Source organism: Lathamus discolor, chromosome 5, assembly GCF_037157495.1.
Source record: "Lathamus discolor isolate bLatDis1 chromosome 5, bLatDis1.hap1, whole genome shotgun sequence".
Classification (NCBI taxonomy): Eukaryota; Metazoa; Chordata; class Aves; order Psittaciformes; family Psittacidae; genus Lathamus; species Lathamus discolor.
In genome coordinates, this window is record NC_088888.1 from 86,104,265 (window position 1) to 86,126,902 (window position 22,638).

The 22,638-nt window shown below is 40.6% G+C and overlaps 1 protein-coding gene across 1 annotated transcript in view; it reads left to right on the plus strand.

Annotated features, from left to right (window-relative positions):
• The first annotated feature begins 1,617 nt into the window (after window positions 1-1,617).
• Window positions 1,618-22,638, plus strand: part of COL21A1 (collagen type XXI alpha 1 chain) — a 100,188-nt gene continuing 79,167 nt past the window's right edge. The window contains exon 1 of the mRNA XM_065681486.1: window positions 1,618-1,702. The gene's annotated coding sequence lies outside the window, so the exon portion shown is untranslated. The remainder of the gene's footprint in view (window positions 1,703-22,638) is intronic.

Genomic DNA, 22,638 nt, shown 5'->3' on the forward strand with positions numbered 1-22,638 from the left:
TTGCCCGAAGCAAGATGGGAATGTAGCAGAGACCTCAAAATGACTAATTTGGACACAATTCCTGCTTAGAATTTAGACTGAATTTTCATTTAATTTCTCTTTTGCATGTCCCCACTGGGCACCATACTTTCTTTTAGGCTTTACGTAAGACTGTTAATATTTCCCCCCCTCTACAGACTTACCATCTGAGAAATATCAAATATTATTGACAAATAATCAGCTAAAAATTTACCATTTTCATAATTTAATGTTAGGAGTGTCTTCATGCGAGAATAAATGTCATTATGGCAAAGCAATGATCTATTGGGGGCTGTGTTCACATCCACATTTGTGCAACATTTCCTTGAACACGACCAGCCTGAGGGCTAAGAAGACTTACATTCTGATCCCATGTTTTGTGTAAGTTAAGTTAGACAAAAAATTTATTAGTGAAACTGGGTGATCACTGATGGATTGAAGTTATATGAAGGTTGTGATCGTCACCCCTGCTTTATTAGTTAATGTAGATCCTCTTAAAAGCAAAGTTTATACATATAGCATTGCAATGTTTCTAAATTCATTCATAGGAATCACAACTGTTAAACAGACCATCATCTAAAGTTAAAAATCATTCATATTTAAGGAGTCACAATGCATTGTTTTTTTGGTTTTTTTTTTTTAGCTAAAATAGGTGTTGTCTACCTTATGACAGTTCCTATGTAGAATCCATCCCTCAAAAGCCTCTCTTCTAGAGGCTCTTTAACATAGGAAAAAATCCGCAGCTGTTCAGCAATCCTCAAAAAAGGTTTCACGTTAAAGGTTGTCCAGTGAAGGTGAGGGAGGCATTGGTGTAACAAGTGTGAATAGTTTTGCATGGACAGAAAAGGACTTCTGCACCTGAGCTCTGGTATGGGTGGTAGTACTGTGGCTGTGGTTGAAAGGGTTATGTGGTGGTTACTGGAGGCTTGTGGGACAGCACAGAATTACACATTCGTAGAATCACAGGTTTGGGTTGGAAGGGACCTTAAAGCTCATCCACTACCAACCCTGCCATGAGAAGGGACACCTTCCACTAGACCAGGTTGCTCAAAGCCTCGTCCAGCCTGGACTTCAACACTTCCAGGGATGGGGCATTCACAACTTCTCTGGACAACCCATTCCAGTGTCTCAGCACCCTCACAGTAAAGAAACCTTCCTTACATCTAGTCTAAATTTACCCTCATCGCTTCAGGAAGCGTGAAACCACATGTACAACAGGAGTGCTGATGTGTGGCCAAATAATCTTGCAGTAAACTCCCCAAACCAAGTACTTCTGAAGTGAACAGTCCATCATCACCAAGTGACTTTAGGCTACTGGTCTGTCCCTCTCGTACCGAACCCCTTGCTAATTCCAGGCGGACCCCGGAGTACGGATGCTCTTCTAGACCCGGTCAGCCCATCTGACCCTGCCGGGGCCCAGGCGGGACGGAGAGGGCGCGCAATTCGCGGGTGCCTGGGAGGTGTCAGAGGGGCGCAGCGAAGCGGCGGGCTCGGCTCGGGGCCGTGCCGGGGCGCGGGGCCAGGCGGGGGGGCGGGCGAGGGCGGTACTGCCAGCGGGGCGGGGCGGGCGTCCGCGGGCCGGGGCCGCCGGCGGGCGAGCGGGCGGGGGTCAGAGCCGCGTCGCAGCGAGTGGAGCCCTTCGGCAGGTGCGGCCGGCGGCGGCAGGGCGAGCGGCAGCCTGTAGGTCAGCGGGGCTCCCCGGAGGGGCGGGGAGGGGGGAGGCGGGCTGCCCGCCGCGCTTCACCCCCGCGGGGCTCCCTTCTCTCTGCGCGGAGCGGCTGCAGGGGCAGCCGGGGCCGGCGGAGAGGGACCGGGACAGGCCCCCGGCCAGCGGAGCACGGGCGTGCTCAGAGAGCCGCTGGTGTGCGATGTGGGGATGTGTGCCCCGCTTTTACTGGGGAGCTTGAAGTGTATTGTGTCAGTGATGTGGGTTGGTGGCAATGTGATTGCAGTGCGTGCAGGAGGGTTGTACTGGCGTGAAACCCTCACTTGTTTTTTGGCACGAGATGGAATCATTTATGTCATGCTACGTCCTTCTGTCCATACAGAAATCTACTTTATTCTTGTATCACGCGTGAAACGAATTAGCTAACTTTGTGTGTTAACTTCTGTGATAGTTTGTGGCGTGGAGTTCAGACTTTACAATAGTAGAAGGGCTCATAATAGCTGCAATTGTACTTGTTTCAATACCTAGAAGGAAAAAAGTTGCTTTGTGGGATGCTTCTGATTACTGCTCTGCAGTTGTGTAATGCTTAGATGTGCATGGTACTTACAGTGCTAAAAGGATCTGGTCTCTGACTCAAGGATTTCACAGGCTAGAAGAGCAGTCCACTGGTTGATTCTGAAGGTCTTCCACCTTTCAGGCGCCTGAGGAAGCCTTGTGAGTATAGTAGGCTTAGTAAACTTACATGGAAGCTTTCCCTAAACTGTATTGATTGTGGGATGCTTATTATATATCTCTCAAATATTTATTCGAATCCATAACGCTGAAGAATTGTTGCAAAATATTTATAAGAACGGTGCTAAGCATTTTCCTTAGGAAATTTAGTTTTCAGCATAAAAACTTTGATAGGATACAACATATTAAAGATGTGCAAAATCAAGACAAACATCATTCTGGGATGCATAATAGGACTGTTGCACGCGTGTGATGGCATCTCTTGGTAGTTGTGACTGGTCAGTACTGTCTGGGATTTTGGACACCGCAGTTGCAGCAGAGTATTGCCAGTTAGGTAGGAGATGAGCAGCAAAGGCGATCAGAGATTTAGAAAACATAACATATGAGAAAATGGTGAAAGAACTGGAATGTTACAGTCTGGGGAAGAGCAGACTGATGAGAGATGTGATAACAATCTTCAACTGTGTAATTGGTTGCTGTAGAGTGGCGGGAAACTGTTCTGCACATTCAGTGGAGATGTAACAAGAACCAGCATGCTGAGCTGCAGTAGGAGAGATTACATTAAGTGGTAGTGAAAGTCCTATCTGATTGTACAGGTAATTGAGCATTGGACTGTCCAGGTAGGTGCAGAATCTCCTTCACTGGAGCTTTTTAAGATCAGATCTGACATACATTTGGCAGAAATGCTTAAGACAAGGACAACTGTGCCTTTGTACTGTGAGAGAGACTGCATGATCTCGCCAGGTCCCTTACAAGCTCCAGGGGTGGCAGAGGCTACCAGGAAGACAATACTGTGAACCCACAATCTTGGTGATGAACATGCGTGTCAAAGAAGTGGCTTTGTAAGGTAAACGTGGCTCACTAATCCATTTATAATATTTCACTCACCTGTCTAACTTTTATACTAGTTTTTATGATTCTTCTTCCTTCTGCTCAAACTGCGTTTGCAGTTGAAATATAGGAGCAGTGGTGGATGATCTGATTAAGAACATCACATCTTGGTTTGGCACCATCAGAAGCAGTAAATTGGTTTTTTGGTAAATGTTAGGAGATTGGAGCTGAGTTTCAAAGTACAGTTCTGTAAACTGTATCACATTGCTCCCTTCAGGTCCTTGGTAATACAGGTGCCTCTCAGGCATCCATGAGGCAAAACTGCTTCAGTTTAATTAATTTATCTGTATTTTGGCTCTGATTGTAATCTTTGAAATTACTTGGATTATAATTCAGTTCTTAAACATACTCCGAAAAGTGTAGTTTTTTCCTACTGCATTAAACATGTTTTTTGCCAAGTCTAATTATTAGCTCATCTGAAATAGATGGCTGGAATGAGACTTGGTGTTTTCTTCCCTTACCTTCATTACCTAGCGGTTTTTGTTGCTTTGCTCAAGTTTTATTATTTTAATGAGTTATTCTTTGTATTGTTATTATCCATTTACATATTAATTATTTTAAAAATTCTGCCACAATTTTTGCTTTCAGCAACTGCTTGTGAAATTAGCCTCACAGTCCAAAAAAGGATCACCTAAGTTTTCTGAACAGTGCTGTTTTGTAAGAGTGGGAACAGACAAGGCCTAACCTCTCTTTCTAGGTCGCTTATTATTTTGTGTCCCTGTGTTCTGCCCTTACTGTTTTAGAGAGGCATTGAATAAACCTGATTGAATCTTCCTAGTGTCTCTCTACAAGACAGGCCTTTTTAATGCTCTTAATCATCTGCGTTATTGAGATGTCTTTGTTTCTGCCTTTTTTTCTCTTCTTTGAGCTGGCACGACCAGAGCTGAGTCCAGTAAAGCCGAGTAACCCCACTGGAGACATGATGTTAATGAGACATCCTCTGCTGCTTCCTCTTCTGCTGCTTCCCTTGCTTCCCATCACACCTATGGCAGTGTGGTACCCTAGAGTGCTCAAAGAAACTAAACTGCACCTTACCAAATACATTGGTTTGCGTTTATCACTTCTGATGTCAGTTTGTTGCCCTATATGTCATTGGAGTTCCTCTGAATCATCTGAAGGGATGCATTTTGTCAGGGCACAGCAGCAGGGGCTCCCCATGGGGGGTCCATCAGGGCAGGGCCTGGCAGCCAGGGCCTGTCGCACCACCCCAGCCAGGAGCAGGGCGGCCGGGGGCACTGGGGCAGTCTCAGCCCTTGGGCATTGGGACCTCCCTGAGGACAGGCTGGGGACAGGCTGGGATGCGGGTCTGTGTGTGGGTCCAGCTTGGTAGGGTCCATGACTGGGTAAGGCAGTGAGGAACTGTAGACCAGCCCTTCTGTGGCATCACAAGGTGGGGACTGACAAGAGGTTCTGGGCTGTGGGAAGTGGCCAGTAAAGCCATGTTAGTGCTATGAGGGCCCTGACGTGTTTCAAAGATTCACTGAATGCGTGAAATCTACCCATGAACACAGTAGTGGTGATCTGAAGTATCAGAGGATGCAGGCTTTAGGGTGAGCCAGCAGGAACTGGAAGGCAAGCTTTGCCATTTATCCAGGGGCGATGGTCCCAAGGAGATTGCTGGAGAGTTTATCTCCCCCAGTTAAACAAAACAACAAGGTCTCATTGTTTTGCAGTAAAGATGTGTGTGGTTCAGCATTCTGTTCTTCTGCAGGACGTCCTTGGCAAGCTTGTGCTGGAGCATGTAGGGGTACAGGGTTTGATGTTCCATGTGCTTTTTCTGCCTGGAGAATCTAGTGCATGTCCTTGAGCCCCAGCAGTGACCACACACAGATCCTTGCATTGCAGAAGGCTCCGTCAGCCGTGGTCTGCTTGTAAGTAGCCAACTTTAATCGTCTGGAGTAAAATATAGGAGTAAAGCAGAAAATTATTAAAGAGGTTGCTACATATTATACATATAATACATATTGCTTTGTTAAATAAATTAAAAAGAAACCCCACCAAAAAACAGTCAAGGCTTAGTGTTTCTTCCCTGCTTTTGCCCATGAAAATAGGCTGGGTCCTGCCAGGCTTCGTGTTGCTTCAACTAGAGCTGGACTGGCAGTGGAAAAAAACAATATATGGCAGAAGAAAACTCAGACCTTTTCGGGGGGTGGGGTGGGGTGTATAGACAGAATGGCTTGAAAGACTTTTTTCCTCTGTCTAGTTTCTGGGGTACTGTGAGACTTACAAAAGAAACTTTTCTAAGCTACCATTAATCTGCACAGACATTGTTTTAAAGCAGCACTGATTGATTTAGCCTTCTAGGGTAGATGTCAGACACACTGTTCGTGATTAACAGCAGATAGAAACCAGGGAGCTGAGCAGTGTTGATCATACTGAATAATATTATGAATGGAAACAAGAGTACAAAGTAAATACATGTCAACCTTTTGGAATTTTGCATGATTTATATCATTTCAATGTTGGATTGAGTAATTGATCTTTTTATCAGTGTCCTTTATGCTGCAATAAAACAGGATTTAAATAGTGAGAAGTTAATAGCTGCTCTAAGTAAAACACACAGACAGTGGAATGAGACACATTCTCTTATAACTAAGAACATGCAAAAATTGCAGGGAAGTTTGTTTGAACTTGATGTGGTGAAAAATAAAACTATCATTTATGCCAGGGAGATTTACATTTTTTCTTCAAGTCTCTGTGAGTTCAAAGTAAGTCTGTTAAGATTACTGCATTAGTACATAGAAAATCTAGATTTCTGCCTTTTATATTAGTACTTTAAGGCCTCTTCGCAATTCAGCTTTTTATTCCAAGATTTTTCTTTCTCCCATGATTAGTTCCAGCAGTACCTTGCTCTGAAGCTCTGGTCTGAGGCGTGAGATACTGAAGTAATAACAAAGAGGGGCTGGGGGTATCTTAGCAACATAGAAAGAAATAAATACTGATGTGGCAAAATGAGTGGGTTCTGGAGATTGCAGGGGGTAAGGCAAGGAGGGGCTGGGATCAATTGCAGCTCTCCTAGAGCAGGAGGGGCTGAGAAGTGTCTGTAAGGGCCATCTGCTTTTGGCAGTGGGGTTGGGGGTGGAGGTCCTCTGGGAACTGATGCGGGGAGAGGTGCGAGGAGGGCTCAGGGAATTTTTAGAACCATGAGGGTTTGTGGAAGCTTTGTGGCAGCAGGAGCTCTCTTACTCCCTCACAATTTTCATCCAGACCTGCTCTTCTCGTTGTCTTCTCTACTGTCCCATGCAGTGGGTGCCTCTTATCACCTCTGCAGCCATTCATTTTTCCTCCAGCTAACAGTTTTCCTTTTCCTGTTCATTAGCCCCTGCCAACTCTCCTGCCTCTTCCAGGCTTTGGGAAAAGGGCTGGGATCTCAGTGTCATTTTGTCTGGATGTTGGGAAGGTAATAAAGGGCGGTATGAAGAGAGCTAAGTGGAAGACAGCACTTCAGTGACCTTGAAGAGCAAGGTTTGCTTCTCTTGCAGTCCTGTGTAATGTGAGAGAGATGTACAGCACAGGGGTATGGCAGTGTGCCGTAGGGGTATGTACACTCATCTCTGCCCTTTGAGATGGTGGCAGAAGTGATGTGTAAATAGGAGATGCCGATCAGTGGTTTGGGATGCAGCTCTGCCATCCCCATCTTCTTTGACATAGGTAAAATCTGCTGGCAGAAGTGGACTGCTTGCTTACAGGTGTGCAGGTTTGTGTGTGTATGCGTAGAAGACCTTGAATAAAAATGTCATTGAGGCTTTGTATGTTTTAATTGGGAAGTTGAGATAATCTCGGAGGGCTCTAAATGTGTGTATGTGGACATGGTGTATCTACAGCTGAAGCAACTGTAGCATGCTGTATGTTTACTGATGGGACAAAACTGGTATGATTTTTTATTTTTTATTTTTTGAAAGATTTTATCTGTGGAACATTCTAGAAAAGCATCTTTATCCAAGTTGTCTCTGAAAAGGGGAAACTGAGTTGTTGGAATGAAGAATGTCCCAACTTCTGTGGTTGCAGTGTACATTAACAGTGATGCTTGGTTAGCTCAGAACATTTTTGTGTGTTTTAAAGACCATTTACCCAAAGCTCTCTCTTTTTTTTTTCTTGGTATTTAGTCCAATTTATCAAATGTATGGTATTGATTTGCATTATCCAAACTGCCAATTATTTTCCCCTTTCTTTTGTGTAAATCTTCAGAGCCATGGTGATGTTAAACATGTTCTAACTTGCTGGGACTCATTTATATCCTACATGAACAGAAAGTGGAAAAAAAAACCCCTGAGCTCTAGTGTGAGATTAAGCCAACAATTTTTAAACGTGCCAGCTTGTATTTTCCAAAATATTTTATAACAATCTGTACTTTCTTCATTAAATAGAATTAATGATTTCCAAAGGTGGTTTTTTTGGGGGGTGGTGGTGGGGGTGTTTTTTGTTGGGTTTTTTTTTTTTTTCAATGAAAACTGTTGCAGCGTATAAAAATGAGCCCAGTTAAGGTGATTTGAAGATACATAAGAGTGCTGCAGTTGATATAACAGCTCAGCCTTTAACAGACATTTGGGAAGTCTTTGTTTTCAAGAGCACCTTGTGCTTCTTTTGGTCTCAATAGGTAATTCCAGTTCTCACCCTGTTATGAGTTCCTTAATTCCACAAGAGCTTGCAGTATCTTATGTGGAGAGGTCAAGATAACATTACATAGCTGTAACAACAGAACAGTTTATTAAAATCCCAGATTATTGAGCTCTTTTTAAAATCTTGTGGTATAACCTGTGCTTCACTGAATTGTGCCAGATTCTGTGAACTGTTGCCAAGCTAGCAGGGTCGCTGCCAGGAAGGGACCACACAGTTCCGTGATGAGCTTTCTAGATTATCAGTATAATGTGTACGTTTGTGTGAAGATGTATGAAGTGGTACTTTAATTCTATTTCTGATATCTATTCCTGATATCAGACACTTAAAAGGTTCAAATTATAGGTGCAATTAGAGAAGTGCCTACTGCCTTCAGTGTTCCCAAATTTAGTAATTTATTTTTCTTAGTCTTTTAACCACCTGGAATCTCCTGGATGGCTCTGTTGGAGCTCTGGTTGAGACAGACTATTGGACAGAGATCTAAGCAAGGCTGTTTCAATAAATGTCTTTTCCTTTAGTTGCAGCTCTCTTTGACCAGATCAGCATGTTCCTGCTTACTTGCTCTTGGGATCTAACCCTGGTTTCCTACTATTTCCCCTTTCTTCACTGCAAGTAGAGATGATAGAATATTCCCAGTTAAGTAAAAAGGCAGAGAAGAAACTAATCGTTGTAAGCATTGTTGCAGTGTTCTGTGTGAAGAGGAAGCAGGTCATCTATGCAATAACTTAATTAGTGGGTGAATTATGCAGAATATGACTTGAAAAAGGGAATGGACCATTGCTGGACTGTTAGTGTCGTGAATTCAGTCCTTCCTTGGCTGTGGGAAATGTTTCAAATCAGAAAAGCACTTTGTAGAGAGTCTGTCTGAGATTAGACTTTATGCCCAAGTCAAAACCCCAGGGGAAAGTTATATAATGCTGAAGTTCCATTTATTTAGAGGACTGATTACTTATGGGAGGAGGACATGGAAGTCTCTAGCTCTTAAAATCTTGGCGTTGATAGTACAGGACTTAAAGTAGTAGTCTTCTCCTGGAGGAATGCAAGTCGAACTGAATGTTAGTGTTTTGCTAAGGAGCTGTGTGCCCTCTTTTCCCAAGTGGAATGGTATCTGTCTAGTTGTCACATATTGTTTAAAATGTTTCCACTAGGAGGGAGTGGAACTGGGCAGGTGGAAGTGAGAGAACTTTTCAGATAATCCATGAGATTTACCGTGAACTCCTAAAATAGAACAGTGTGGAAAAATACAGCCAAGAACACTGGAACTGTGTAAAGAGCGGAGCCTTTCATAGAAACTTCAACCAAAGGAAACTTTAGGTGGAAATGCAAAAACAAAAGGTGTTAATATGTTGAGGGGAATTTGTAGAGACAAGTCCCCTAGTTATCTTGCTTACCAGAGGGAAGTGGAAACTCCCACCTACTGAAAAGAAGTCTTTGTCTTTCAGAAACTCTGCCACTTGCAGAGAAAGCAAGGATCAAAAGGTAACCATAAGCAAACCAACCAAGTAAGTTATATAGCTTTTTGAATAGCTCTAGCTGAAAGTGGAAAGAAAAAGAACAGGGAAATGATGGCAATTAAGAGACCTGGAGGAGATTTTTCCTATCCCTGAAAAGCAAAATTGAGAATCCTTCAGGTCCCATTTAGAATTGCACAAATCATGAGAAATCACTGATAATAAAACTTGTCTAAATGCTGTCAATGTATTAAACCGTGAGAAATATACTCTTGCAGTATCATGGAAGATAAAGCGATAAAGGAGTTGTTTGGTTTTTACTGCCATGAAAAAGAATGAGGGATGGAGAAAGGAAGGAAGATTTACTGAATAGGGGTAACCGTGATTTCTTTTTTTATTATTTTTTTTTAAGGCCCTAGACAATGGAGTTTTATGTTTGTTATTCCCTAATGAATTTCAAATGAGGAGAAAGGAATGTAATTGTTTGCCCCTGTGATTAAGTCCATTTGCTGTGCAAAGAGGCCCACATGGTCATGGTGTGCTCGAGACTCAGCTGAAACGAACATTGACAAATTTTGCCAAAAGAGGGGGAGAAGCCAGGGTGCAGAGGATTTCTCTAAGGAGCTCAAAAGAGAGAACAGCTGCACCTAATTTTCAGAAGCACATACTTGTCTTTGAGGAAGCCAAGCAGTACCAAGAAAAAAGCTTAATTTTTATTTCCTGAAGAGTAAAGGCATTCCATTTATTTTATCCCATATTTTCTTTTCTGATCTGATTTAAACAAGGTATCTGCCCTCAGAAGAGGCATTTCTTGCAAAAGAAGATTTCTTCTTTGTGTATGCATAAGTATACCTGCTTATGCCAAGTACTCACTATAGGTAACCAGAAGTTCATGGTTTGATGGTACCTGAAGTAGCAAGAAAAAGGTGTTCAGCAGAACTGCCTTGGAGCTGTCCAGTACAGACCATTTCCTTTGCAAAAGTTTTGGTCCTCTGCAGAAGAGCTGATTCTCTCTGCTCCTTGATACTTGACCACATGCAGTTTTGGATTAGTTTCCCAGTTCACTCTATCTTCCTTTTAAATAGAGCTGGGGTAATAGGTGTCTTCTGCTCCTGCAGAATTATTTATAGGGTGTGTTTGGAAAGTTGGGCAACTGCAGCAATGAAAGCCTGCTCAGAAATCTAAGTGATATGTAGTTTCTGTTATATGGTGATTTCATCCTGGAAACTCCACTCTACCAACACCATAATAGAACTCAAGCATGGAAGATCGACGCCTTCGGTAAACATGTAATCGCTTTAAATCATTAGCGTATTTTCTTGTTTAATTAAAGAGGAGTCATCCTTTCCTTCCTGAAAATGGATAGGCAAAGAAGTAGAGAATATTTTTATACTGTGGAAAATATTAATAATTCATAGTGCATATGGCTTTGAGCAATAGTGTACTCAGTAGCTTCTTTAGAGTTTTGCTGTGCAAGATGTCTCTGAGCAGAGCTGAAGAAGTGCCTCTCTGACACTCACTTGGTGATGCTCCATAGCACTGATAGACAAGACTTGCCCAGCAAAGGCTGTGCCTGACTCCAGTCTACCCTGCACCACTAGGAGGTTGCCATATGGTACAGAGGGTTCCGTGCCTGTTAATTGTACCCTGTTCTTACCTCTTAGCTTACTAGAGGACTGAAATATAGAAATAAACTTTCATGAAATTTTGAACCTGTCTTTTTTGATTCATGTTAATTAAGTCTACTAAAACTTTGTCTATAAAACAAACTCCACAGACAGGGAGCATCATATATGTAAGGGAAAACATTTAGAAACTCTTCAGCTGGATCCATTTTGATCTCTTTTTTTGTGTATGTTGTCTAACAGATTATTTATTACTATATGTTGATAAGTTGTTTATGAAACTATTTTTTTTCTATATATGTATTTTTTTTAATTTATCTTGCTCTGTGTTGGTTTAATTGTTGTTCATGCTGCTGGCTTACAATATGTTTGACAGTTTATGAATCCCACAATTTAGTGTTTCTAATAGCACTATAAAAATAAACATGAATCTCATGCATCATGGAGAGCAAATATGAATGAAATGATTTTATGTTGGTGCTTCATAGCATAAATGCAGGCATTGAATTCTGATGAATCTGGAGGTTTTGGTTTGTACTGTGACGAGCAATAACAACACCTCATTTTGTAACTAACTACTTTGCACTGAGTATTTAAAAATTAACTGGAGAAAAAAAATGTAAAAACTTGCTATTGTTATCTCCAGCATCTTTAGTGATCTGGTGAGAAATGGTCAAACTCTTAGGAATGCTTACAAAAGGTTACGGATTGGATACAATTAAAAAGGATCACTTCCAAAAGGGAGGCTGCAGAATACCATGATCTAAAGAATCTGTGCTAGTAATGCTTTTAAACCATGGCTTTTCATTTACTGTAAGAAATGCAGATTTGAACTGACATTTAACAGATGAATTTATCTCTGCAAGCCTTCTTTATATGAAGTCACGAAGACTGCAAGCATGGTGCTTTTGTCCAGCTTTGATCCCTAGCTTCAAGTGCCAGAATAAACCCTGGGAACACTGTGTTTGCTCTGAAATAGTGCAAGTGATGCTCAAGATTTTGTGTTCTTGGGAAGACTGAGTATATTAGAATTCCCTCCTGTATATAAACAAAGAAACAAACCCCAGATCTACCCATTTTTCTAAGAGTACCAGTTTGACACTTAAAAAAAAAAAAGCCCATCTCAACTTGAATAACTCTGGGTTATGTCTGAAAGTGCATCTGGCATCTTCAGAAATGTCAAATTTCTGGCATGAATAATAGCATTGTGTTCCTTCCACTTTTTTGAAAACCATGTATTAAAATTTATGATACTGTAAAATCTGCTTTTTTTAAAATTTGTGGGCCTTCTCTGAAAGGTAAGTTATACACTCATTTATGCTTAAGTAAAGGTGGCTGATTCAGAAGTGTGATACTCCAGAACTACTAGCAAATTCTAGGCCCCCGACTGTAAAAAAAGAAATAAAGGGCAGAACTGTTTGCTCTGTTCTTTTGAACAGAAAAATTTCAAGTGGAATGGCATGAAGGACGCAGAATGGAAAAGTCTTCAGCTATTTACTGTATGTGCTATAATACTGTAAAATATGTACTTTATCAGAGTATTCTGAGGTAGCGTGCTCTTTATGCAAAGTAATATTTAATTATTGCTCAAAACAGGGGGAAAAGTGCCTTGTTTATACTAGTTCCCTGGAAACCTAGGAGGTGTGTGGGTGATGAATGCTAATGACTGGGATCACTGCTGAGTATAGTAGCAAATATCATCTCTGGGGCCCAGATGACCCTCTGACCCATATGTTGAAGATTTCTTCATAGCTATAGAGTGGGAGGAAAGAATTTGCCCTCTTCCGATGTGCTGTACCTTGCAAGATGAAACAGGATGCTGTGTTCCACCCCCACTCCATCCTTGCAGTGCCAGGTTGCGGGGAATTGCAACAGCTGAGAAATAATTTTTTTGCAGTTTGGAACATTGAGATTTCTGAGAATTTCCAAGCGCATAACAAATTTGCATGACTGTGACTGTTGTAAAAACAAACACCTCTTGGACTTTAGTGTGGTTCTCATGGCATCCTGGACATTTGGATTTGTACTCCTATGGTACTATTAAATCCTGAAAGTCTGAATGTTAAACAAGTGGCCTATAGCACAGATTGTCTGTGGCAAGAGAAAAGAAAAAAAGAAAGATCTTGTAGGTAGATGGTTATAGCAGTATTACAGGGCTCAGGGTTTTTCATAGGGAAAGATGAGATGGTACTTAAGGTTCTGATAGCTTAGTAGTGGGAGAATTACTCCTCAGTATCTCTGCATGGCTCAACATAAAACAAGAAGGTGATAGCTAGGCAGTTATGATACAGATACAGAGCTATGTATCCAACTATGAATTACCATACGTGAAAATTCAAGCACAGAAAGACATGTAGGGCACATTTTTAACACTTTAATGCAAACATTGACCCTAAACAACAAAAGAGAAGAGCTGGAGTTACTCATGAAAGGGTGAAATCCACCAGTATCAAAAATCACAGGCAATAAGAGGCCACTTTGAAAACTGAAAGCTGAAGAGCTGGTAGATGTCATTGCTGACTTCAAACTGGAAGGTACTCAATAGGTATCTAACAGGCAGGAATACAGCTGCATATTCTGTGTGTGTGATGGGGGAGAGTAGCTGCTGGGTGTACTCAATACCTTAACTTTGTCTCCTGATTACTTGCCTGTCTGCTGGTTTTGTTGTCAAGAGGAGAGGTCAAGGTAGGGGTGGTAGTGGACTCCCCTGAAGCCCCATTCTGTCCTCTGTGGCAGTAGGGTAATGTACCTAAGGGACAGGGGCAAATGCTCTGCAAACTGTATTCTGAAAAGTGAGTAGAAGGGTATTGGAAATGAACTGCAGAGGTATAGAAACATGGAAGTTGGAAGGGACCTCCTGGGATCATCCAGTACAACCTCTGCTCAAAGCAGACTCAGTTAGTGTAGGCTGGCTAGCGTCTTGTTAAGTCCAGATTTGAGTAACTTTTGCAGTTGAGGTCTCCCAGCAGCTTTCTCTGCATTCAGGTAGGGAGGTTGGGGTAGGGGAGAGAGGAAGAAACCCTGATTTTATTCCTGTTTCCCACTTAGGCTCCCACAGCCCCACAACAGTATAGACCAGGACTGCACGAAGCTTCCTCATCCTTGCTCCCCGTGCCCCAGGAGTCCTATAGAGTCCTGTAGATATCTTGCCTTCCTCTCAGTCTTCTCATAGTGACTTGTATCCGTGCTACTCCCCTCAGTTCAATATATGCTTTTGCTCTGGGACTGTGGTGAAACACACCAGTATGTTTTGATTGTTTGAAGTTGTATTGGTTTAGTGTGGCAGGGTTTTGGTAGCAGGGGTCGTACGCTGTGAAACAAAGCTGAAAGCAGAGGAATACATGGGAATTTTCTGGGGAGGGAATACATAGAGACCTGTAGTGCTGGAAGGTCCTGGCTTTCTCCCCACCTTATACCTTTGCAAAACCTTGGTGTCATTTGCCTGTTCATTAGTTACTCCTTTGTGCAGCTACTGGGTCTTTAGTTGCTTGATGGACTGAAGGAAAAACATGAAGGTGTTTTATACTTTATGACTGTAATAAAATAATTTTCTTCATGTAGCAGGCTGTCAGAGTCTTCACATTGTAAAGAAACTGAGCTTGAGTACGTGCTGGAATATGTTTAGTATTCTTGAGGTGCAAAGCAGCTAAGTGTGTAAATTTTCCATGGGATCATACTTTTTCTGGAACTGTGAGCGTTTCTCAAAGTACCAAATTTTGGATATACACGAAAAAGCAAATGTTTATGTTTTTCCCTTTGAGCATGCATGTGCTAAATTTCCGTTTTCTTCCCTCAAAAACCTGTTTAAAATATTAAGCCTCCTTTGAATGACTGGTTAAATTTTTCAGTAAAAAGAAGACTAAGTAAAAAAAAAAAACAAACAAAAAAACCCAACCAAAACCATAGAATTGGTAAAATTAAATTCGTTTTTGGTCAATTTATCTCATACGAATTTTCTCAGTTTGATGTCAGTGACTTCATATATCATTGTTAAAATGCTAACATATAATTGGGTGTTTTGAGTATACTTCATGATACCTTCATGTGTAGTCTAAAGACTGTTCTGCTAAGTTAAATGGAAAAAACATCCATTCATTCTGTATCATAAAACAATAAGGTCAAGTTTTGAAGTTTGGACAGAGGCTTTAACCAGCTTTCCCCATGGCTACAGATTGCTATTTAAAAAAAACAAAAAAAACACCAAACCTGAATCTGTTTAGCCTTTTATTGAATGTTTCTGATATTTCTGGAAATGGGGGAAGAAGAGGGAGGACAGTCAAAGAATTATAAAGGACCAAGCTTTCAAATAAAGTTTTGAAACACTCAGCTAAAACAGGGGTCATCATCCTTCTATCCTCCAGCATTTGACAGTATTTAATTAACAATGAGAATAGCATTAAGTATAATTTGTGGAAAAAGACAATGAACATGTGGCTTCCCCTTCCCTGAAAGTGTTGAAGGTCAGGTTGGACTTTCAGCAACCTGGTCTAGTGGAAGCTATCCCTGCCTATGGCAGGGGGGTTGGGACTAGATGAGCTTTAAAGTCATTTAAAGTTAAAGTAACACAATCGGTGTTATCAGCTCTCTGCCCAGGCTGGAAGTCAAAACACAGAGCTTGCACCAGTTACTAAGAAGGAGCAAAACGGCTCCTGGTAAACCCAGGACACAACCCAAACCATTCTATGATTCTATAATAGCACTAATGGTCTTGATCCATTGTACTTGATGCTGGAATCCAAACCTCTCTGAGGGATAAACAAGACAAATAGAAGAAAAAGATAAGACAGAAAATATAACTTCTGTTTCTGAAGTTGTATTTTGTTGGCCCTTACTTGCATGAGGCAAACACAGCCCATAGGCTTTCCTTCTTTCCTTCACTTAGCAAACATTTTAAATCACCTTTTGTGTATTTCTTTCTACTGCTCCCTTATTTTCACAGCAGATGTTGCAGTCATTGCATTGCAAAGTAACATCGTAGCTAAGCCAGCCCTACCCTCACTTTCTTAAAAAGTGAAGAACAAAAATAAAAAGGTGGAAAGAAAATAAAGGCTAGGGGAATAGAAAGAAGGAAGTGAGGAGTTACTGGTAGAAATGTGTATCTTGCATGTCAGGACCTAGCTGAATTTAGTAGCACTGAAAGGGTTTCTGAATCCTGGGATGGCTTGCTTTTCTCAAGACTTTGAGCCCTCAGTAGTAGAGGATGAGCAATTCTGTTTATCTCTGGTCAAGTAGTCTTCAAATTGCATTAGAAATTCTTACTTGGATTGGTTCCATTTTTAGTTGCCTTTATGCCTCTTTCTATGAACATTTGTTAGAGATTGTTGTAGCTTTCTCTCAGACTTGAGCCAATTTCTATAGTGCTTTCACCACTAAATTACATATAATTATATGTAATTATAATTACGATATATAATTTCCAGTTACTCCATTATGTGCCACAATCTCTGTTTTCCTTCTGTTTACCAACAGTTGTCACTGGCCCAATTGAAGTCTACATTCATTTGCTCAGACAAAATGGTCTCCGAAACTATTGCTCAGGGTAGTTGTTTGTATTAGATCATTTTTTGTTTCCCTCTTTCGTAACATAGATACATATGCATGTGCACACGTGAAATTTGAACATTTTGATTTCCTGTAGGAGTAAGTTCAAACATCTCTCATGCAGGATGCTGTTATTGTATGCTGGATTAATTTCAACTGTACAATTTGAGTGTCAGATGTTATCCTATTGATTAGCTGTTTTGTTTTCCTTGGGTCCGTCCAAAGAGGGAAAATTCTATGGAATCTCAAGTTGCTTGATAAAGAGAGAAAAAAACAACATGGGCTTTTCACAGACGGAATGAAATCATGGTTTCCAGGGAGACCTCAAATTCATTCGTTGCAGGCAGAGCGCTGAACTGCCAACTGTGGTTGCTTACATAAGTGGCTCATCCTATATTGTTTTCCAATCAGTCGTGTATCAGTCCAGTGCTGTGGTAAGCCTCCTTTCTCTTTAACCTATAATAACTAATTGGTGGCACCTGGCACAGCATCCTCTTGGAATGGGAATAAATCCAACAAAGTACAAAGTGCCAGAAAAAAAATACAAGCCTTCTGTGACTTCAGATCTTGGCGCATGAAGAGCAAATTTCTCTGCTATAGACTGGAGGAGTCTGTGGATTTGCTGTGCTTTACTGAATCATGTGAAAAATAAACAGTCAGGCCATGCCACTTAAGAAGGTTCTTTGCTTTCAGAAATATGTATCTTCTTGCTTGGGTTATAACATATATTCAACTGCTTTGGTCTTTCATGTACAGCATCAAAGTTGGTTTAAAACCTTTATGCAGTTGATACAAAGCCTTCTTTCTGAAATCTGATGGAAATATATAATTTATTTAATCCTCTCTGCTCCTTTATATGATCTGCATGAAGTATTACATAATCTGCATAATACTTTATGCAGAGTATATATATATATATATATATATATATATATATATATAAACTATAAATATGTAATCTTACCATGCAGTACTAATTCCTGTGGGTTTATTTTGTTTGTATTGAATACCTTTAACAGTGGAAATTGTAATAATGTTTCAGAAGTTTCATTTAAACTACCAGTCCTTCGTTGTTCATTTATTTATTTATTTATTTATTTATTTATTTATTTATTTATTTAATTTTATTTTACCTCCCCCTAAAATGTCTTTTGGAGTGAAGATCAAAGTGGTTTCCTTTGTCAGTAGTTTGGGCAATACTCTTTTGACTGCTAAGTCAGCTATTTTTAATGAGAGATTTAATTTGTGGCTTTGGCACAAAGGAGTGAAATGCCAAACATAAACTTGAAGAGGTTGTTGGTGCCTTTACTGAGTTTTTGGAGAGAAATCCAAAATCCATGTTTGAGCAGTAGGAGCATGCTTGGGGGACCACAGGTGTATATGCAGAGACAGATGAAACTGATTTTTTGCAAATGCAGTCAAGATGTGATGCTTCTGTTTCTCTGAGGTCTCCAGTATTCATTCACTTTCTGTCGGTGCTTGGACATTCTCCTTCAGCTAGCCCAGGTTGCTTTGCCATTCACCCTGCATAGCTCCCGTTACTGCAGCTGTGGACTTGGTATCTTCACTTACTCAGCTACAATAGGTCTTTCTTTGCTTGCATCTGCTCTCACTGTTTTTCTTGTGTTTCTCCAGCTGTGTGGAGATCTCTGTTCTTTAGTCTGTCTGTCAGGTAGGCTTTTAGACTTTTAGAGATAGGGGAAACACAGCTGTGCTTTTACCCTTGCCACTGTTGCGAAAAGAAAGACAGCAAAGGTGGTGGAAAAGGGAAGGGGAAGCCCAAACAAAAGCCCCATTAACCTTTTCTTCTTAAGGGAGCCCAGGCAATGCTTTTGGCTTGATTTCAGGGTTAAGCAATAAAACACATCAAATTGCACTCTGGGTACTTTGTATAGCCATGTATTCTTATATAGACCAGAATGGAATAATTTCACAATTACTTTTCATTCTTGATGTACTAGTACTATTAAAAAAAAAAAAAAAAAGAAAAAACCCCACCTCACAATATGTGTAATTAAACACATAATTTTCTTTCTTGACCCCTCTTAATAAAAGCTCATTTGAACTACTCTGCAATCATATATTTATTGTTGTAGAAAATTCCTGGTATGAATGTGATTATGCTGGTGATTATGCCAAAATAGTTAATTCCAACATAGAAAAAGAAAGAAATGGTATGGGAAATACTAATGTACTTGTCACTGTTGGAGATTTTATCTATTTATATGCAATCTTGTATTTATTTATGTGTGTATGCATATATGTGTATGTGTGTAAACTGAGCCTAAATTAACAGTGTCTTTGTAACCTTACCCTTCCCAGGAAATACTGTTATTCTTGTAAATATTTCTAAGTATAATAACCTCATCAGTTGTGCCCACCAAGAAAAATAAATGAAGAGGAAACATATGTGGAAAACAAGAATGCAGAATGGGACTCAAATCCAAGTGAAATAAACACAGATTCACATGTATTACTTGATAAAAGTAATTGGCTTGGAGTAACCCCATAGACTTTTTGAATGCTTAGGACTGATATGTATAAGTTAGGAATAAACAGTTAAATTGCCCTAACATTTTATTTGTACAACCTGTTAATTTTGAAAACGGAGAGATCAAATATAAGAAGGCGGTGCAATGTTGCACTGCTTTTCCACATTATTTAATGTATATAAATCAGGATTTTCAGGGTTGCTTTTCTCTTACTATGCAGTTTCTATAGTATTGTGTAGGTTATAGGAATGCAAAGTATCTCCTGTATGTCCTTTCAATCATTGGTGTAATGTTTTAATACTTATTTTTTTTTGGTAGGAAAAACCTAATGATCTCTGGTTGAATTAAGAGATGTTTATACAGTGATGTAATAGGAGAGAAGTGTCAATTTATACTTGGAAGGTGAGATATTAACCTTTGGTCCGGTTATTTTCTCAGAATGCTGGAAGAGGTTAAAATCATACCCTTCCTGGCTTCCTTCTTAGGCAGTAACTAGCGATGGGAGGAAGTGAAGGAACTCATCCTTTCAGTATGTCTCTTCAGTGTGGTTCTTCAGGAAGAAATCTTTATGCAGCAGAGAAGCCAGGGCTTCCAGAAGAAGGAAATCCCTGCTCCTCCACCACTTCCCCTCCCCATTCTGCAGTTTGAATAGTAAAAGAACTGCACTGAAGAAGAGCAAATGTTTTTTTATTCCTGAACACTGAAAATTGCTCTGAATAGAAAGTTTCCTCAGAGAGTATTCCTGGGAAGAGTAAAATGATATGCTTGTCTGGGTGCTGGAAAGCTGGAGCTGGGTATGGAAAGACTGCATCAGTAAACTGCCTTTGAGATACAGAAGGTGCTGCTTTTAGGCATTTTAAAAGCAACGTGGAAATACTGCTTAGGCACCTAAATTTCCTACTGAAAATTTAGTTTTGAAATTCTTCTGCTGTGCATGGATACATGAGATGTTGTCATTTGAACCTATGGGTACTTGTGCATATCAAAGCTGTTCTGGGAGTTACATGCCTTTGGTACCTCTAACACACCAGCAGCCTTGAATTCATCAAAAATTGACTAGAAGCTGTTGGTTTCAGTAATGGCTGTGCCACATGTCCACTGTGTAGGAAACATGGGTCCAGTTTGCTTCTCAGTTGGAGGTGTTCAGTGGCCCTGTTAGTGCAAATGCTGCTGCACAGCAAAATTGCAGCACCCAGAAGAAAGCAAGAAATATGTTACAGGAACTGTCCAATTGGTTAAAGCTGCCTAAAATGACACATCATGTATGTGAGTCATTATGTCACTGATTTCCATACTTTATTGAGTTCTCCTCCCATATGTGGCAGAAACTGAATGTGCACTGGGGAGGTTGTAGTTTGTCTGTCACCATGCACTCACAAGGACATGTGCGGGTGCAGCCAATTATAGTACACCTTTTTTCTTCTGGCCTTTGGTGAAGATAGAAAAAATACTCTGCTAACTGCTTTGATGGAGAACAGGGTCTTATACTACTGCCCTGTGAGTCATGGTTCAAGGGGCTGATGTTTAGTCGCACCGCTATGGTTTTATCTTTCATTTACTCTGAGATGCACAGAAACTTGCCTGAGGTGCAAGTCTCAAAGATACTCAAAAATAGCTGGTGTATTCCACAACCTCTTATTTCAGGGTCTCAGAGAAGAGGCCAGATAAGCAAAATAAGCTGTTTGGGATCTCTCTAAGACAGACAATTTTACTTCAGAGGACTGTTTCCTCTCACTCTAAACATCCCTTTTGCTATCAAAGTGGCATGTAAAAAAACAAAGATAAAAAGCATACAATGAAGAACAGAAGAATGGCCATAATGAGTCACACTAAAGGCCCACCAAACCCAGTATCCTGTCTCAGTTATTGCCTGATAGGCCCTTGCAGCTCTAATTTAAAAGGTTTTGTGGAGTTGAGGGATAGCTAAAGGCTTGCTTCTGACACCCTGTGGCAATCAACCTACTGCTTTTAAATTTTTCCAGAATTCTAAAGCCTCTGGGTGCAGTGCACGGTCCAATTTACGGTGGAAAAATGACATAACCATGGGGGATGCCTTGAAAATTACAGCAGTACATATGCTATTTCTCCACTAATACTCTTCCAGTCTGCAACCCTTCACTTTTGCTGGATGCAACATCTGTACTTATTTAGTAAGCCTGTATGGATTTCTCTTCCATGAGCTTCCATGTACTAAGAAAGCAATTTGATAAATTATTTCTTCTGGTTGTGTTTCATAAAACCACAAACAAATCGTAACAGAAAATTTGGAAGAAGACAGGGACTAAAAAATTGTTATTTTTTTTTTTTTTTATTTCTCTCCCTCCAGCTTAGCATAATGTCATAAAATCATAGAATCATCTTGCGTTGCAGGTAAGGATCATTGTGTCCTGGCTACTGTTTGTAGATGTGGAGTAAATAAGGAGCAAGTGTGAATCACATATCCCTCTGTCTATGCAGTGCTGGGACAGATTTACCATCCCTTAGCATTTCCCTGAGCAATCTGACCCAGGTACTATAGCTCCAGCAGCTACAGTTTGGCAGGAGGACCATTGACTTCTCATAGCAGCCAGGAAAGCTTGCAAGGGCGGAGATGAAAGCAGTGAGCACTTCCATGGACCACCATAGAGGCAATATCTCTGTTTCTCTAAAATAAGCCTGGAGATAGAAAGGACGTAATCAGCAGTGTTGAATTTTGGCTTTTGGCAACATCAATGGCAAAGTCCTGCGCTGGTATTAATGGTGGTCCCTTCACTGAGGCACTTGGGCAAGCATTTTCTGTTAGTTATTTCAAGTACACTTCTGTTGCTTGTGCTGTAATTACAGTGTCACAGGAGTTTGATCTGTGGAGTTGTTGGTTTGGCATCTCTTTTGACTGTTAAAAATGCAGCGCTACATTATTATTTTCTTTCAACTAAATTGAACACTGGACAATTCCTGGAATTCTTGTTGGCTGATTGCTTAAGTGTTGGATTTATCCTTTTAATTTTGGTTTCCATTAATAAGTCCATTATGGACTACTGAATAGCTATTTGGCTTTATACTTCCAGTGAAGTTCTCAAGTTCAGTATCTCAGAATTTTCAAGCAGTGTCGTAAATAAAACACAGAAGGACTCTTACAGAGGGAAAAATTGATCCATTGAGGGAATACAATTTGATTCTGCAAATCAGACAAACTTCTGCCAATTATTTTACTGATTCTTTTCAATAAATATAACTTGGAGCATGGTTTTCACTGAAAGAAACCTTGCTCTGATACGTTAGTTTCATTACTTTAATGTCTTTAAAGATACACACTGAAGGCTGCTGCAGCGTTCACTGGTGAAGAATGGAAATTCTTCCCTGTGAGAAGTGAGACATTGATGATTCCTGCCCTGTAATTCCCTCCTGTGCTCCCCAGCACTGATGCCTGATAGCTTGTGAAGGTGTTCCCAGTACTGCTTCTCTTACCAATGGAGGAAGAGTGAGTTTGAATATGCCTCTCATGTGAGGCCAGGGCTGTACGAACAGCAGTTCACTCCTTTTGGGTAGATGGGGCTGGGACCAGGAGGAAATTGCAAATGTTTCTTCTTTCTTGTTTTACCTTTTTTACTTTCAAGGTTCCTGTT